The following is a 12,600-nucleotide window of genomic DNA, read 5'->3' on the forward strand; positions in this document are numbered from 1 at the left end:
CCAGAGAAATAAGATGCCAACCAGGAGATGTCACAGAGCCTATGAGAGAGGCTGATTTATAGAAGAAAGTAGTGATAGGATTTTTCTTATGGGTCAACTAAGTCATGGAGAAGGAAATGGCAGCCCACTCCAATATTCTTGCCTGGAAACTTCCATGGACAGAGGAACCTGGTGAGCTCTACAGTTCATGGGATCGCAATGAGTTGGACACAACTGAGCTACTGAGCTTGTATGTCAAAAACAGAATGGCATTCACTGGATTGATTCTCTTAAATCCTTGGCAGTCTTGGTAGAACAGTGCCAATGAAGTGATAGTGTAATTGGAGTGTAATTAAGGGAAGTGAGGAAATGGGGAAAATGTGAGGATAGACTATTGTTTTTAAAAAATAGGTATTTGGTTGCTCCAGGTCTTAGTTGCAGCATGTGGGATCACATTTCCTAACCAGGGATCGAACCCTGACCACCTGCACTGGGAGCTCAGGTCTTAGCCAGTGAACCCACAGAGAAGTCCCTGGGGATAGACTCTTCTTTCAAACAATTTGATGGAGAAAAGGAAAAGAGATTGAACAGTAACTGGAGGGCTAAGTGGGTTCTAAGCTATGAATTCGTTTCAAGATGGGAGATCTTTTTTCTTTGAACTGATTAAGAAGCTTTATTTAGAAAGAAGAGATACAAGACAATATGTATTAGAAACACAAGGTAACCTTTAGAAAATGTACAAAAAGTCACTGAACTTTTTTTTTTTTTGGCCTCACCCAGTGGCATAGGGGATCTTCCCCAACCAGGGATGGAACCCTCACACGCTGCAGTGGAATCACACACTCTTAACCACTGGACCAGGGAAGACCCACAGTCACTTAAGATAACTCTCAAACTTTGCAAAAAATTATAAAGGGAAAAGATTAACCAGGAAAATACCTGTCTCCAAGCCCATGTACTTTCTCATTTTTTTAAAAAAAATTCTTTTCCATTATGGTTTCTCATAGAATATTGAATATAGTTCCCTGTGCTGTACAATAGGATCTTGTTGTAAGATGAGAGATCTTTGATTATATTTCAATGATAAACGTATAAGTACAGGACTTCCCTGGTGGTCCAGTGGTTAGGAATCCACCTGCCAATGTAGGGGACATGGGTTCTATCCCTGGTCAGGGAAGATTCCACGTGCCTCAGGGCAACTGAGCCTGAGTACACAACTACTGAGCTGCATGCCCTAGAGCCTGCTCTCTGCAGCAGGAGAAGCCCACCCACCACAAATAGAGATTAGCATCTGCTCACTGAAACTAGAGATAGCCCATACAGCAGCAAAGATGCATCACAGCCAAAAATAAATAAAAATTTTTTAAAACAGTATGAGTTCAGTGGAGTAGAAGTTGATGGTAATGGAAAAGAAAAAGGAATAAGTAATACAGCAAGCTCTCTGAGAAGGTAGGAAGGGATTAGACCAGTGGTTCTTAACCAGGAAATTTTGCCCCCTAAAGGACATTTGCCAATACCCCTTACACAACTTGAGGGGATACCACTGACATCTTCCTGACCTCAGCTGGTAAAGAATCTGCCTGCAATGCAGGAGACCCTGTTTCAATTCCTGGGTCTGGAAGATCTTCTGGAGAAGGGACAGGCTACCCACTCCAGTATTCTTGGGCTTTCCTGGTAGCTCAGCTGGTAAAGAATCTGCCTGCAATGCTGGAGACATGGGTTTGATACCTGGGTTGGGAAGATGTCCTAGAGAAGGGAACAGCTACCCACTCCACTATTCTGGCCTGGAAAATTCCATGGACTATATAGTCCATGGGGTCACAAAGAGTCAGACATAATTGAGTGACTTTCTCTTTCACTTTTGGGCTTCCCTGGTGGCTCAGATGATAAAGAATCAGCCTGCAGTGTTGGAGACCTGGGCTCCATCCCTGGGTTGGGAAGATGTCCTGGAGAAGGAAATGGCATCCCACTCCAGTATTCTTGCCTGAAATCCCATGGACAGAGGAGCCTGGCAGGCTGCAGTCCATGGGGTCACAAAGAGTCGGAAACACGACCGAGCAACTTCACCTGCTACTGACATCTAATGCGTAGACTCCAGGGATGCTGCTAAGCATCCTACAATGCACAGGATAGTACCCTCATAACAATAAAGCCTTTTCTTTCTCAATTGCTTCAGTCATGTCCGACTCTTTGACACCCTATGGACTGTAGTCCACCGGGCTCCTCTGTCCGTCAGTTTTCCCAGGCAAGAATACTGGAGTGAGTTGCCATGTCCTCCTACAGGGGATCTTCCTAACCCAGGAATCAAATCTGCATCTCCTTCGTAGGAGATGTTGACTTTAGATAAGAAGGCAGACATATCCTCACCTGCAAAGTGAAAGAAACCGTGATGCTGTGGAACTACTTTTGAACTGGTGGTAACAAGATGAAAAATCCTTCTTATCATCGTTACAGTTGTTCTACAAAGTAAGATGTAATATCATTTGTTTATTTACTTTTGACTGCACTGATTCTTCATTGCTGTGCACATTTCTCTAGTTGCAGCGAGCGGGGGCTATTCTTAGTTGCAGTGCATGAACTTGTCCTTGCTGTGGTTTCTCTTGTTGCAGAGAACAGGCTCTTAGTTCCCCAACCAAGTTCACACCCCCTGCATTGAAAGAGGAGAGTCTTACCCACTAGACCACCAGGCTTCAGTAGTTGAGGCTCATGGGCTCTAAAGCACAGTCTCAGTAGTTCTCACCTGGAACCTTCTCCGATCAGGGATGGAACCTGCCAATGTCCCCTGCATTGGCAGGTAGATTCTATCCACTGTGCCACCAGGGAAGTTCCAAGATCATTTGTTATTGAAGAGACAAAGTTGAGACCATATGAAATTCAAAATCTTGCAGGAATTTTGAAAAGGTCTTTAGATAATTAGGAGATTAAATCTCCTGTGGAGCTTTTCCTTTAGTGTTGAGGACCTATTTAGAGTATGGAACTCAAAATTTTTAGTGATTCTCTGGTATTTTATTGAATGGGAATTACCCAGGCAGAATGCTGCTGCTGCTGCTAAGTCGCTTCAGTCGTGTCCAACTCTGTGCGACCCCATAGACGGCAGCCCACCAGGCTCCCCCGTCCCTGGGATTCTCCAGGCAAGAACACTGGAGTGGGTTGCCATTTCCTTCTCCAATGCATGAAAGTGAAAAGTGAAAGTGAAGTCGCTCAGTTATGTCCAACTCTTAGCGACCCCATGGACTGCAGCCCACCAGGCTCCTCCATCCATGGGATTTTCCAGGCAAGAGTACTGGAATGGGGTGCCATTGCCTTCTCTGAGCCAGGCAGAATAGACAGATGATATTATGATTCCTCAGAGAGAAATTTGGTGTTTTGGAAAATGTATTATTGAAGTGATGGGCCGTGACATTCCCTACACAGTGCAAAGAAAATGAGGATTATAATAGCAATATGGTGGAAGTATGGATGGCTTGGAAGTTTCTATGAGGCCAGAGAGAAGATGCAGTGCAGCCAAAAAAGAGAACAAGTGGAAGTATACCTACTGTGTTTATAAAGTGGGAAGTCTGACTTTTTGCCTTTGTAGAAAGCAAGAATCTCAGGTAACAATAAATTCAAGGTATGTGATTGAGATATGGAAACGATGGATTAGATGTTTGCTAGTTTATGCCCACAAACATGGAATCATCTTGAATTAGAGCAGGGATAAGAGTTAATGTTTTATTCCTTTTTTTAAAAAAAAATTTTAGCCATGGCATATAGCATGTGGGATCTTAGTTCTCTGACCAGGGTTCAAACTCATACCCCCTGCATTGGAAGTGCAGAATCTTAACCACTGGACCACCAGAAAAGTCCAGGGATAGAGTTAAAATGAAGAATGGGTGAGTGAGTCAAGTCTATGTTTGGTACTAATTCAAGGGAGAAGACAGTAAAGTGCCTCAGAGGAGATGGATTTTTTTTTTTTTTTTGATATGGGATTTTTGATAAGTGATGGGTAATATGGTTTGGTAATGATAATGTGAAGGATGGGCTTCTCAGGTGGCTCAGTAGTAAAGAATCCTGCCAAGCAGGAGATGCCGGTTCAATTCCTAGGTCAGGAAGATCCCCTGGAGAAGGAAATGGCAACCCACTCCAGTGTTCTTGTCTGGGGAATCCCAGGGATGGAGGAGCCTGGTAGGCTGCCGTCTATGGGGTCGCACAGAGTCGGACACGACTGAAGCAACTTAGCAGTAGCAGCAACCAGTATTCTTGCCTAGAAATCCCATGGACAGGGGAAGCCTGGCGGGCAGCAGTCCATGGGCTCGCAAAGAGTGGGACACAACTTAGTGACTAAACAACAATGTGAAGGATGTATGTTAGGGATGGGAGAGACCAAGAGCAGCCCTCATATTGCTGTGAGGTGATGCATGGCGTGCAGAACAAAGACCCAGGATCAAAGAGGGCTTGAGTCTGACAGGAGCACACACAGAATGCACAATGATCAAATTGTCCTAAGAGCAAAGGAGAAACAGAAAGCTTGTGAATTCTTTTGTTAATATTTCTTTATTCCAGAGCCCTGTCTGGAGTGGATCACAGAAGCAATAAGAGGAGCTTCCAGATTCTCCTGGTTGCTATCTGAGCATACTTACGACTCATAGACTTACAAAATGGCAGCCCCACATCTGTCCACTATATTTGGTAAGTCCCTAGGGTAGAGTCACTTCACCAGGATTGGGTGGGCTCAGCACTTTAGAGCGGGCTCAAAATAAAGGAGTTGAGGAGTCACAGGGAACTGGAAGAAGGGCTGCAATGAAAGGAGGTGGGTATGGAGCTCTTTGAACCCTTGGAGCCCCAGAATTGTTCATGTCAGATTCGGTGCCCTTTGGGATTTTAGAGGAAGGACATATATGCCTGGTGGGGAGAGGGAAGAAAATTTAAGGGTGGTACTTCTTTATTTCATCGATTTGTTTTATAAAGCTGGGAAAGATAACAACTCAACCTTTGTGAATTTCAGTTTCCTTGTTAAGAAAATTGAGAAGATAAACCCATTTCTCATGGGTATCAAAGCACCCTATTCTCTTTTTTTAATCAAAGTGTAGTCGATTTACAGTGTTGTATTAGTGTATACCAAAGTGATTCAGTGATACATGATTTTTTTTTCCTATGCTTTTTCATTATGCTGTGCTTTAAAGTAGGACCTTGTTTGTTGTTCATTTACTTTATATATAGTGGTTTGTATCCTTTAATCCTAGACTCCTAATTTATCCCTCCCCAACCCCTTTTCCCCTTTGGTAACCATAAGTTTGTTTTCTATATCTATGAGTCTGCTTTTGTTTCCTAAATAAGTTTGTGTCATATTTTAGATTCCACATGTAAATGACATCATATGATATTTGTCTTTTTGTTTCTGACTTACTTAATATGATCTCTAGGCTCATCCATGTTGCTGCAAATGGCATTATTTCATTCTTTTTCACGGCTGAGTAGTATTCCATTGTAGATACTACCACATCTTTATCCATTCGTCTGTCAGTGGACATTTAGGTTGCTTCCATGTCCTGGCTGTTGTGAGTAGAAAGCGTCTGTTTTCTGACTCTGGTGGAGCTACTGTGTGTGTGTGTGACTCAAGTGATGTCAGACAACTTCTACGCTTGAAAACACTGCGATAATATATATGCCTACATGCTCATGTCATCCTCTCCTCTCATTCTGCCTGTTCTAGACCCTTCCTGTGCCCATGAAAGGATCACAGAGATGGGAAACTTCCACTCTTGGTTACAGGTGAGTCAAGAATTATTTTCTTTCTCCTAAAATGCAGTCCTGTCCCTTGGGGTGAATGCATCTCCTTCAGTACTCTGGAGCCTCACAACTCAACCTGCATTTTGGAACTTCTGATAGTGGTTCAAGGACTTTTAAAAAAATTATTCTACCCCACTACTTAACAGTTTTTTTTTTTTCAGGATTCTCTTCTGCTTAGTGCTGTTAGTAAAAGAAGTAAAAACTAAAAGGAAATAAAAATAAGAAAGAAAAAAGAAAAAGTTAGAAAATTTTTCAATAAAAAGAAAAATATAATAGTGTCTTAGTCTCAAAAATGATGCTTTGAAATGTGGCACTGAAAAAGATTCTTGAGAGTCCCTTGGACTGCAAGAAGATCAAACCAGTCAATCCTAAAGGAAATTGCAGGGGTCCAGCCCCGGCTGATCCAGGGTATTCGAAGGAGAGATGGCATAGGCAACCTATTTATTTAAATATTTATCAAAGATATAAAGAGTAATAGGATGAGGATAGCTCAGTGAGGAAATTCAGTGGAGAAAAGCGGCTGAAATAAGGATAGCTCAGTAGGAAAATTCAGTGAAGAAAAGAGGCTGAGTAGCTTGGTTTACGCGGGAGACCAATAAAACTTCAAGACAAAAAGTTTGCACCACTTACGTAGGCCGCAGGCGTCCTTCTGTTCTCCCGAAGGAGAGGAGACACTGAGGCCTCCCTGGTCGGATCTTAGAAGCCCAGGCATAGTTAGCAAGCATGGCGGGTTCCGCGCTCCAGATGGAGACTCAGCCAGAATTTGGGAGAGAGAGCGACATGGGGAGACCAAGTTTGGGTGAACAAGGCCCACACTTTATTTTCCAAAGTAGTTTTTATACCTTAAGTTATGCATAGAGGATAATGGGGGAAGGGGTAGAGTCATGCAGCAAGCCAGGCTTTCTTCCTGCAAACTTATCATATGCAAAAGCTTAGGTGATTTACATCATCTTCTGGCCCGGAGGCCTGTTAACATTTTAAGACCTTTTCTTCAGAAAACTTATTTTTCTCTAAAGGTGATTGGTCAGGAGCCACCCTCCAAAAGCATTAGATAAAGTTGCATTCCTACAGAGCAAAGGTGTGGTGGGCTATAACAAGAAAAAGAATTAACTCAAGGGTCCCAGGTTACAAACATTAAAGCTACTACTTACACCAATTATATTAATCAATACACTGCCAGGGACACAGCAGGTAAGGGATATGGAAACTTAGCAGCAAACATTGGCCCAACAAGTGAAAATCCCTTCACCACTACAATTTCTAATCAATCTTTTAACTACTCAAAAGAATCTGTGTTTAGACAGTTTAGAACATCTCCTGCCTCTCACAGTTGGGAGGCTCTGAACAATCACATGTGGCCGGAAAATCTATTCAGGCAGGCTAGAGGATTTCCAAAGGAGTTTGTAGGTTAAACACTGTCACACTCAGGAATTATTAACTGGAGCTGTAAGCTAACTCTTTTTTCAGAGAGAGGTAGTGGGGGACAGCCCCCCGTAAAGTCAGAGGTGTAGGTGAAAGCACAAAGCAGAAAGTAGGCAGACTCTGGTTTTGGGGCTAGATGCTCGAGAATTTCCAGGGGGACTCCTGAAGCTCGATCCCGCCTTTGCGTATGCCGAGCCTCCTTCCTCATGACCTTTGTCATGGGCGGAGTTCCTCACGCTGGCTCCTGGCATTGATAGAATTCCAGTTGAGCTATTCCAGATCCTGAAAGATGATGCTGTGGAAAGTGCTGCACTCAATATGCAATATGCAATATGCACTCAATATGCAATATGCCGGCTCCCGGCAGGAAATCAATCCTGAACATTCATTGAAAGTGAAAGTCACTCAGTCGTGTCTGACTCTTTGCAACCCCATGGACTGTACAGTCTATGAAGTTCTCCAGGCCAGAATACTAGAGTGGGTAGCCTTTCCCTTCTCCAGGGGATCTTCCCAACCCAGGGATTGAACTCAGGTCTCCTGCATTGCAGGTGGATTCTTTACCAGCTGAGCCACAAGGGAAGCCCCATTCATTGAAGGAACTGATGCTAAAACTGAAGCTCCAATACTTTGGCTACCTGATACAAAGAACCAACTCATTGGAAAAGATTCTAATGCTGGGAAAGATTGAAGGCAGAAGGAGAAGAGGGCAACAGAGGATGAGACGGTTAGATAGCATCATCAACTCAGTGGACATGAACTTGAGAAAACTCCAGGAGATAGTGAAGGACAGGGAAGCCCGGTGCTACAGCGCATGGGTTTGCAAAGAGTTGGACACAGCTTAGCAACTGAACAACAACAGCGTCAAAAATAATAATAACTTTGAAAAATATTTTTTTTTCATTTAGGAAGTATTTCTTTGATTCTTGCAATGTGTTCAGGTCTCTATTTGACACTGAAGATAGAAGAGAATGATTGTGGAAGTTCTCAGGCTAGGAGTAGAGAGATACATTTCATCATAAATTCTTGAGATTCCTTAAGGAGTGAGCATGAATAGAGAAGCACAGATTCTGAGAACTGAGTTTTGTTTTGTTTTAGCCATGCTGTGCCACATGTGGGACCCTAGTTCCCCAACTAGGTATTGAACCCATGACCCCTGAATTGGGAGTGGGAATTCTTAAACATTAGACCGCCAAGGAAGTCCTTGAATCCTGGATTAAATGAAGAGTCCTCAGAATCTAGACTTATGAAAGTAAAATAAAGACCATGAAGTAAACAGGTCTTTCATCTCCAGTACTGTTAACCAGAACACTGTGGGATTGGTGACTGGTTGACATGAGATGTGTTGTTATTTTAGAACTCAATCACCTTTGAGGATGTGGCCATAAACTTCACCCAGAAGGAGTGGGCATTGCTGAATTCATCTCAGAGAATGCTATACAAAGATGTGATGCTGGAGAACTATAGAAACTTGGCTTCACTGGGTAAGGTTGACACAATCCCTTGATTTATTTTATTGAGTTTGAGCATGGATTTCTTGGGTGATACAGATACAGGCTTTTTAAAAATTCATTCATTCATGTATTTATGGCTGTGCTGGGTCTTCGCTGTGCATGGGCTTTTCTCTAGTTGGAGCAAGCAGGGGCTACTCTTCATTCCCCTAGAGTTGTAGGTGCAAGGGCTCAGTACTTATGGCACTTGGGCTTAGCTGTTCCAAGGTATATGGGGTCTTCCTGAACCAGGGTTGAACCTGTGTTCCCTGCATTGGCAGGTGAATTCCCAGCCACTAGACCACCAAGGAAGTCCCTGTAGGTTTTTATTTTTAAGAAAAATAGCCATATTGAGGTATAATTCATATACTATAATTCATTCATTTAAAGTGTACAAAATTAAGCTTTTTAAAGTGTTTTTTTTTATTTTAGAGTTGTGCAACAATCACCACTGTCTAATTCCAGAACATTTTCATTAACTTGCCTACAGGGCGTTTCATTCCTTTCTGCCTTCAGTCCCTGACAACTCACCTGCTTTCGTTTTCTATAGATTTCCCTATTCAGCATTTCATATTAGTGGAATCATACCATGTGTTGTCTTTTGTGACTTACTTTTTTTCACTTAGCATAATGTTCTCAGGGTTCATCCATGTTGTAGTATATGTCAGTACTTGTAGCCTATTCATTGCTGAATAATATTCTCTTGCATAGATTTACCATATTTTGTTTATCCATCAGTTGATGGACATTTGGATTTTTAACACTTGTTATTACAAATTATGGGCTTCCCAGGTGGCTCAGTAGTAAAGAATCCTCCTGTTAGTGCAGGAGACGCAAGAGATGTGGGTTCAATCCCTGAGTCCAGAAGATCCTTTGGAGAAGGAAAAGCAAACTACTCCAGTATTCTTACCTGAAGAATTCCACGGACAGAGGAGCCTGATGGGCTACAGTCTCAGTCAGACACGACTTAACAACAAAACAACAACCACATTACAAATAATGCTGTTACAAACATTCATATACAGGTTTTTGTGTGGACAGATGTTGTCATTTATCTTGGGTATATGCCCAAGAGTAAAATTGCTGGGTTATTTGATAACCTCATACTTTACATTTTTAGACACTGCCAAACTGTTTTCCAAACTGGCTTTGTCATTTTACATTCTCTGCAGTAATATATGTTGATTCCAAATTCTCCGTATTTTCTTACCGACACTTATTTCCTGGTTTTTTATTATAGTCATCCTAGTAGTTGTGAAATGCAATTTCATTGTGCTTTAGATTTGTATTTCCCCAATGATTAAAATGCTGAGCCCACATCCTCTGCATTGGAAGGTGGATTATTAACCACTGGACCACCAGGGAAATCCCAACTTTCCTAATGCTTTGCTTGATCTCCTAACACTAGGTTATGGTGAAGAAAAATACAGCATTTGTTGCAGGGTGCCAAACAAGAGAGTGGGAGAAAAGCCTCAGATCCACTCCAAATTGGTCTTTGAATTAGGTTTTTTTTTTTTTAAGAGAAATAAAAAAGAGAATGGGATTAATTAATCATTATCTTGTGACATTCCTCTGACTTTTCTTAATCATAGTTTTGGGAGTCAGGATGTCTCTGGTTTAAGATTCTGTGGCCAGGTGGTCCATGACTTCAGGATCAGTTAGCTCATCTTGCTCTGGAGGAAAGAAACCTGAGTTTGTACACTAATGATGATATCCATAATAGCAGTTTTAGTACATTAATGATGCTACTAAAAATGGCAATTTTAGTCATCTGACTGATTACTGTTCAGTTAGCATAGGATTGAGGTCAGAGGGGATAAAAGAACAGGAATAAAGTTTTGGATAGCATGATTAATCATAAACTTGGTAAAGGAACTCAGTTTTAAGGAAATTTGGTTTCATTGCTGGCTTTTATTGTTTTCTTGTTGGTGCTTATTTGTTTAGTGACTTTACTAGATGAATTCCACAGATTCTGTATTCCCTGCAGTGTGCAGCCACAGTTTTCTTTTTTTTTTTTAAGTACTTAATTTTTAAAAGCCTGGCTTTTGGGAAGTCACTAGCTGGTCATTATAATTTAGTAGTCCACCAATGATTGGTAAAAAGATTTTCGTAAGTGCCTTGCCTGTATCTTTTTTTTTCATTTGTTTTGTTTTAAAAAGATGTATTAATTTATTGGCTATGGTGGGTCTTTGTTGCTATATGTGGGCTTTCTCTAGTTGTGGTGAGTGGGGCCAATTTTTGTCGTAGTGGATTTCTCAGTATGGTGGCTTCTGTTGTACAGCACAGGCTCTTGAGTGCTCCAGTTTTGGTAGTTGGAGCATGTGGACTCAGTTGATGCTTGCAGCTCGCTGGCTCAGAGCCCTCAGGTTTAGTTATTCTGTGACATGTGGTATCTTCCCAAACCAGGGATTGAACCAGTGTCCCCTGCATTGCAAGGTGGATTCTTAACCACTGGACCACCCTTTATCTGTTCCATGTCTTGCCAAGGGGACCTATGGGAAAAGTCACAGCTTTAAGCTTCAGGCAACTTATAAGACAGGCTTAGCTTTCTCTTCCTGCTTAGACTTGGAGAGGGTCTTAAAGTCCACCAAAGGACTTGGGGCTTAATCTTTCCTAGATATTTCCTGAGCATGTGCATAGCCTTGCTGATGCACACAGCCTTTTAGATCATCAGGAATTTGTTGGGAGCTTTTCAAAGTTCCCTGTGACTGTCTAGTTCTTACTCTTCTTTAAAACTCCCAGCCCATCTTCCATTCTCCCCAAGTGAAATCAGAGCCTTAAGCATCTGGGAATGTTACTGCTGCTGCTGCCAAGTCACTTGAGTCGTGTCCACCTCTGTGCGACCCCATAGACGGCAGCCCACCAGGCTTCCCTATTACTAGCAGGTTGCAAGTATTTGAATAATGCCTTGAGGTTAAGGACTTTTTTTTTTAGTCTGTTCATCTAGGCTCTGAGTAAATCAAATAGCCACACAACCCTAAGTATGGAGATTTTCTAAGGAGTTGCAAGTTTAGAAAACAAAAATATTGACTCTGTTCTATGGTTCTTTTAACAGAGCTCCCAAAGAGGTCAGACCACCTCTCTGTTGACTGCAGAGCTTCTGGCATTGGCCGCTATGCCACTGAGCTAGGGAGAGTGAAGGAATGAAATAATTCTTTTTTAAGTTTTATTTATTTATTTGGCTGCATTGGGTCTTAGTTGCAGCACGAGGGATCTTTTGTTGCATCTCACAGACTCTGTAGTTGCAGTGTACAGGCTTAGGTACTCTGCAGCATGTGGAATCTTAGTTCCCTGACTAGGGATCTAACTGCATATCCTATATTGCAAGGTGAATTCTTAACCACTGGACCCTCAGGGAAGTCCCCGGTGGGGCTTCTTAAAAGAGCCTTAAAATGTCAAATATCCTGTTCTCTTAACAAGGTTCAATGATTTCTCTAGACAGTTTTCCATTTGTGGAAAGTTGATCTCCCAAATGCTTTACTTTTGCTTTCTCTGTTAGAAGTTTGTCATCATTTTGCTCTCTGTAATGTCACAATAGTCAATCTTCAGAACCTCAAAGACCAAGTTCTTGCCACAGTTTGATGATAGTTTTTGTTATACACTGCATGGCCCTCTCATATATATCATCCCCAATTATAGGACATCAACTCTGCAAACCTCTCATCACCCATCTGGAGCAGGAAGATGAAATGAAGATAGTAGAGCGAAGAATTCACCAAAATACCTGTTCATGTGAGCACAAGGCATATATGAATGTCTTGCCTACAAGATCTGTTGGGGGTGAAGGAAAAGGTGCATTATGAAATGTCAATCAGGAGACTTTAAGAAATAACCCCTTTTGTTTAAGGAGAAAGCAGAGACCCTTTGGTGTGAGCTTCCTTATATAGTTTCAGTTCATTTCAGTCGCTCAGTCATGTCCGACTCTTCGCGACCCCATGAACTG

Source organism: Bos indicus x Bos taurus, chromosome 7 (assembly GCF_003369695.1).
Source record: "Bos indicus x Bos taurus breed Angus x Brahman F1 hybrid chromosome 7, Bos_hybrid_MaternalHap_v2.0, whole genome shotgun sequence".
Classification (NCBI taxonomy): Eukaryota; Metazoa; Chordata; class Mammalia; order Artiodactyla; family Bovidae; genus Bos; species Bos indicus x Bos taurus.